Below are 7,818 nucleotides of genomic sequence, written 5' to 3' on the forward strand. Positions count from 1 at the left end.
AACTTCAAACAATCATTCGCTAATTACCCTTTTCCTTCAGCGCGCACCGCGGACACACAAAACACGCACACACAAACGCACATACACACATTCTCTCGCGCACGCGCGATCTAACGAAACTAAAGCACATGAAATTCTCTCTCTCTCTCTCTCTCTCTCTCTCTCTCTGACAAAACTAAAGCAAATAAACACTTTCTTTCTTTCTTTCTCTCTCTCTCTCTCTCTCTCTCTCTCTCTCTCTCTCTCTCTCTCTCTCTCTCTCTCTCACAAAACTATGCAAATAAACACTTACTCTCTCTTGCGGTTTGACAAAACTTTAGTAAATAAACACCCACACTCACTCACTCACTCTCTCTCTCTCTCTCTCTCTCTCTCTCTCTCTCATTAATGACAAAGCTAAAGCAAATAAAATGTCTATATTTAACAATACTAAAACAACACACTCTCTCTCTCTCTCTGACAAACTTAAATAAACACACTTACACTCTCTCTCTCTCTCTCTCTCTCTTTCTCTCTCTCTCTCTCTCTCTCTTGATTTGGCAAACAAAAAATAAATTAAAATAAAATTAATCCTCCACATTCCTCCCCCCTTACTTTGCCAAATCCTCACACAACACTTACCTATTTTCTCATCACCCAGTCGCAATCAGGAACAGGGCCTCGGCTTCGGGTAAATGGGCCTTCATATACCTGCACTCTCTCATTCACTTCTTCCATGTCGTTTTCATTCAACGTACTATTACGATTCCCGTCTATGCTCTGCTCGTCTAAGATATTATTCACTATTTCATCTACCTCAGTTTCATCTGGCCCGAAAATCCCACTAATTTCTGTCAACAATTCATCCATTACATCTAAACCATTTTCTACTTTAACAAAAGAATCATTCATACTGCTTATCATTCTCCTATCTTTCATTCTCGTGTCCGTCATACGTTCTCTTGCCTCATCTAACGAAAAACCACACACACTATAAGTATCATTCATACTCATCCAAGTTTCATCTGTATTAATACATTTATCTTCCATACTCACCTGTACATTTACACCCTTGTCCTGCTTATTCTGATTCCTGCCAACAACTACAAAATTTTCCTGTCTTTTACCCCCAGTAAAATTCTCAGACTTCTTTTTCTTTCCATACTCTACTAACACCAATTGCTTATCTTCTAAAACTAATGCCTCACACATACTCGGTTCATACTTGTTCGTTTTCAGCCATTTATTCATACCATTCTCCTGAATATATCTTGGTACCTCCTTCCATTTCCGCAACTGATTGTGGTGTGCCCTAACCTTTTCCACACTACCATCCACACTTACTTTACCTAAAACATAACTCAACCCACTAGAACCAACATCTAACACCTCATATGGACCTTCAAACTTATCACGTACCTTATTTACATTCATTCTTCCTTTTTCAATTACTTCTTTTAACACTTTCTCTCCCACTTTGTAGCTTTCAAATCTCTCATTTGCTTTCTTCCAAACATCTCTATCATTCTCGGACACACACAATCTCGGTCTTACTATCTTTTCAAAATTCACCACAAACTTACACGGAGACATACCAGTACTCTTGTGCACAGTCGCATTATACGCCCACAACGCACGCCCAACATATAAGTCCCAATCATTATCACATGTACTCATCATCCGCAAAATTTCTGTTAAGGTTCTTACAGTCCTTTCAGCCAAACCATTTGCACTTGGCATATACGGAGTCGAATACACATGTTCAATGCCCCATTCTCTTAACATCTGCTCAAACTCCCATCCAACAAACTCCGGACCATTGTCACTGAACATTTTTGCAGGCTTACACACACTCATCGGCAACATCACTTGACTTACCATTCTCGCTACAGTCTCACTTCTTTTATTCTTGATGGGTACGGCATACGCAAACTTGCTCATATGATCGACCATGACAATCATTCCCACATGTCTTCTCGCAGTCACAGGCAACGAAACACAATCAATCACAAACATCTCAAATGGCTCTTTCATACGTAACCTCAGAACAGGCGGACTTGCATGCATGCTCTGATACTTCCCCTTCTGACAATCCTCACAAGTGGTCGCTACATCCCTACAAATTTGACTCAACCCAGGCGTAAACAACCTCTCTCGCATGCATTCCCACAATTTATTCTTCCCCATAGGCCCATACCTGTCATGCACTACCATACACATACTTACAGCTGCATGCGTTGGAAACACAGGAACATATATATCTTCATCCATTCCCTTATGCAAAAATACACAATATTCTTACAAACAACAAATCTTTTAACAACTTTCTTATACGCTTCCAAATTACACGGCCATTCTTCCACCCTAATACCATTTAAAATACATTCACGTAACCTATTTATCTCTAAACATTCACCTTGCATTTCTTCCACCTCTTCTTTGCTCAACAAATCATCTTCACTTTTTGCAATATCAATCATGCCAACAAAATTTGCCATGAATACACTATTATCCTCAATTACTATTACCTTACAGCCATTCTTTGAAAGCAAACCTTTACCAACATCAACTGACACATGGTGCAACCTCAAAAAATCTATTCCCATCAAAAAACAACTAGGCATTTCATTCTCTCCCATTACAATAAAATTATGTTCAACTTCCATACTCCCTAGTTTCACCTTCAACCTCACTTCTTCCCAAACAAGTAAACTTCTCTGACCTATTCCATGAATTCTCACACTCGTACACTGTCTTTTCACTTCCCAATTGTACCTCTCAATTTCCCTGATAACCGACTCATTTACTAATGACACTTGAGCACCCGTATCAATTAAACTACAATATTCATTCTCATTTATATTCACATATGTCATCATCCTTCCTTTTACACCATGCATACATACATTTACTCTCCTTTCAATTCTGTCGCTCACTTCACCAATATGTTCATCATCATATTCACTGTCCTCTATACCTTCATATCTTAGATTAAGGTCACTTGCACCATTATCCTTCTCACTCAACAATTTGCAACATTCCTCCTTACATTGAATCCTCAAAATATATTCCCTATCATTCTCCTTACATGCCTTATATTCCATCGGTCGATTCCATCCAAAATACAAATACACAGTTACACCATACAACATACTTACCACCATTAATATCTTTGATAATAATTCCCCTTCTAGTACACTACTCTCCTCCTCATATACCATTTCTTTTGACACTTCATTCATCACCCTTCTTTTAAGCTCAGTTACACTACCTGGTATTTCCGTATTTAACCCCTCTTGTACCAACTTACTTAAACCCATTAGGATACACTTATATACCATATCTTGCCCTTCACAACTCTGCTCCACAACTAAACCTTCAGGCAACCTTTCAGAATTCTGATTACTCTCTTTATCTTCCATCCTCCCATGCATCCTCGACATCGCATCTGCTATCACATTCTTATTTCCCGGTACATATTCTAACCTAAAATCAAATTCATTCAAATCCTCTATGGTCCTAGCAACCCTTGCATTCACACACTCTTTCCTTATCATGTACACTAGGGGCTGATGGTCAGTACGCACAATGAATTTTACACCATACAAAAATACTTTCAATGCTTTCACACAAAATCGTATTGCAGCCAATTCCCTGTCAATCGTCGAATACTTCCGCTCAGCTTTATTAAACGCTTTACTAACATACGCTATTACTCTCAATTGCTCTTCTCCATTTACTCTCTGCATTTGAACCAAACAACCACCCATACTAACCCCACTCGCATCCGTATACAACTCTAGCATATTCGCATTTTCACTGTAGTCTGGAAATGCCAAAGTGACGTCTTTCGCGGCCTCTTCCTTCAACCTTTCAAACGCTTCTATCATGCGATCATCCCATTTTAATTTTGTACTATTCCTTTTACCCGTCCATTCATTCAAAGGCTTCCCTATACCTGAACAATCTCTAACAAACTTGCGCCCAAACTCAACCAAACCAAGAAAACCTCGCAACTCACGCACAGTCCGGGGACGTGGAAATTCTCGCACCTTATTCACAAACTTGTCACTCTTCCTTATACCAGATTCACCCACTACATGCCCAAGAAATTCCACCTCCCTGGACAACCATGTACACTTCTCAAGCTTAATTTTCACACCAACTTCAATTAACCGCATCAACACTGCCTCAAGCAACCGCATATGTTCCTCAATAGTCTCGCTCGCAATCAGAATATCATCTATAAAAACAGTCACCTTCTGTCTATCAAACCCAGCCAAAACTACATTCATTGCCCTCTGGAAGGCAGCAGGCGCATTAGCAAGGCCAAAACTTAATCTCTTAAACTGATAATGGCAACTACTGCTCGAAAATGCTGTAATGGGCCTGCTCCCCTCTGCCAGAGGCATCTGGTAATAGCCCCTAACTAAATCTAACTTAGTAAAAACTTTCATTCCATGCATCTTATAAACACAATCAGACACCACATTCATTGGAAAACGTTCTTTAACAGTCACCTCATTCACCTTCCTATAATCAATACACATACGTAAACTTCCATCAGGCTTTCGTACAGGGACAATAGGGCTATTCCAGGCACTCTCACTCCTTTCTATTACACCCATTTGTTCTAACTCCTGGCACTGCTCTTCTATTTCCTTGGCAATAGGCGGAGAAAAATGCCTGGGACACTGATATATGGGGGTATCATCACTGAGAACTATTTTAAATTCTGGCAGGTCTGACCCCCCACAATCATCGTCACCGAGACTCACAACTCTCCGCTTATCCCATAACATCTTAAGCAATCGTTCCCTTTCGACCTCACTTATACTCTCATCTAACTTAATTCTTCCTTTCAACGTATCGTAATCCCAATCAACATCGCTCTTTACCTTACCAGCCATTACCTGTCTCGCCTTCACATATCTTCCATCCTCTACATTGATCAGTGTATACATACATCCCATGCAATCGCCCTCACGTATTCCACGTACTCTCTTCCTCCTAACACTCGGCAACAACCTTACATACACCTGGGGTTCCTGCATATTCATAACACCATCATATATATACGCACTCGTTTTCACCAAATTACCTGCTTCCATACCTTCCACTACATATTCATCCTTGTCACTATTTGAAATTCCCAGACTGCTCGGCCATGCAACTTTTACACTAATAACCTCACCATTCTTACCCGATAACTTTACACTTTCCTTTGCTACCAACGGCACTCCCTTCCACACCTTCGTACTCACTCTGCCGTCTTCCTTTAAATAAAATTCCCCACAAATATTACCTTTAACCTTTATTTCAATCATATTCACACTTGGATGTACAATCATACCACATTTTTTCAGAAATTTATACCCAAGCAGTACGTCATATTTCTCATTCGCTCCCTCAACCACGTAAAAATCATTATCCTCCATCATCAGCCCCCCAATCATAACATTTTCCCGCAACTTTCCTTGCACAGGCATACGCAAATTACCAATACCTTTTACTTCACCCTTACATCCCTTAAATTCACAAACCTCTTTTACCTTATCATATGCATTCCTAAACATTAAATTGACACCACAACCAGTATCAATCAAACCAACCAACTCTACACCATTAAAAATCATTTTCACACTCATGCAATCATGTGCTCTTTCTCCCATCACATCTTCATGCAATAAACCCTCACGAACATGCATTACATTCACTCCCCACACACACGAGGACTCACCCAGCTGAACCCTCTGATTAATTAGTTTCCCGAACATCCTGGCTGACTTGATCCCTTCTTTCTACAAACCCTAGCTACATGCCCATCTGCACCACATTCAGTACACTTACCCCGTGGCTCCTTGCACATTCTAGCATAATGACCATCCTTACCACAATTACCACAAATTACATTCATACGATTATTACGGCATCCACTCGCTATGTGTCCAGTCATACCACACCGATAACACTTAACCACTTTCTCTTTCTTACAGTCGCTAATACGATGCCCTGTCTCTCCACACCCGAAACATGCTCCCAATGCCCATCTACACTCGTTCTTTTTATGTCCTACCTTCCCACACCTATAACACCTCTCTTCACGGATACCACTACCTAACCTAACTTGCTGCGTACTAGCACTTCTATCTCTCCAAACTTGATTTCCCTGTCTAAACCCGTCATTTCTCGGCATGGGTATTCCTACATTACTCACCCTAACACTTCTATCTACTACACTATCAGCTGCCCTCATTGGCCCTCTTATAACAGCATCTCTAAAACTACCAAATTCTGGCACACATTCCTCCATTCCAGTTCTTACACTCACAGATTTACTTTCTTTCATACACCTATCCAACTCGTAATCCTCAACTATCTCTAAAATATCATCCCAAGTCAATCTCTCTCTAGTCCACCTCATTTTCTCCTTCCGTTTCAAATGAATAAACTCACACACACTCTCTGGTACTGTACCCAAAAACTTCTTCATTAGTTCCTTATTTTCATTTATTCCTTCGTCCCCATACTTCTTGCTAGCCAATGTTTCTAACCGACATACATACATCGAGATTGCTTCACCCACCTTCATTCGTGCTTCATCAAAATAATTTTTTCGCTTATACCTAACTCTACCTTTCATACGTTTTACCTGTTCAATTATCCTCTTCTTTACACTTTCATACTCAACCTCTCCTACACTCATTATCACCCCATACATCGTCAACAAATATCCTGACAAAAATTCTCCCAACTCCCTAGCCCAAACTCTCTTACTATCCCCATACTTAGCCTGACAAAACTTTTCATATTCCCTAAAGAAGTCATATACATCCCTACTGCTATGTTCATTAAACCTTTCACACCTAGGTACCTCTCTCATAAACACTGTCTTACAAACTTCCTCTACTTCATTCTCACTACTATCTTCACTGTCTACCCCCTTCTTGTTGCCTTCTTCTTCATTTGAATACAATGAATCTAGTTCTACACTCAAAGTCCTATCTTTAACTATTCCCTTCTTAACCTTTTTCTTACTTACCACCTTCACCCAATCATGATCATCCTCACTCACACCCTGACCTTTCTTCTTTTCTTTCTTCACATTATCTTTACCTTTCTTCTCCTTCTTCCTATCACCCTTTGTTCCAATCTTACTATGTCTAGGCCCTTTACTTTCAATATCACTATCACTACCTTCCCCATTATCACTTACCCTATCCTCTTCCACAATCAACCCGTTACCAGAAGCAGAAGCCACTCCTCCGACTGCACCTTCACCTATAACAGTTTTCATCATCCCCATTACTTGCCCTATCATAGCTTCCATTCGTTTCTCATTTTCTCGCATCCTCATCTCAACACCCTCTTCCACTCTCTCTACAGTTCCCTGAAGTTCCCTAAGTTTCCTTTGCATCTCCTCATTCTCACTACTTAACCTCGCATTCTCCAACAACAACCTCTCCTCTCGCTCATTAGACAACCGCAATTCCTCCTTTAAAATATGCAACTGTTCTTCCATTAACTCCATTTCAATACCATTAATATTTTAAGTAATTCCAAAACCTATTTACCCTTGTCCAACAGTCCAGTTTCAATCCCACCTTCGACAGTCCTTTACTTTCAGTCCCTGTTCGGGCGCCAAATTTATGTGGTGGGATGTCAACAAAAACAACCCCCCCCCACACCCTTGATCACTCCTACTTTCTCAATATCCCACAATACAAACTTTCCCCTGACTCTACTTCAAACTGGACTCTTGGACAGAAGGAAAATGAAAACAAAACATAACCTTAACAATATATTCTTAAAAGTAAACGCAATCATAAACCCAAAAAA

The sequence above is a fragment of the Palaemon carinicauda genome, chromosome 41, assembly GCF_036898095.1.
Source record: "Palaemon carinicauda isolate YSFRI2023 chromosome 41, ASM3689809v2, whole genome shotgun sequence".
Classification (NCBI taxonomy): domain Eukaryota; kingdom Metazoa; phylum Arthropoda; class Malacostraca; order Decapoda; family Palaemonidae; genus Palaemon; species Palaemon carinicauda.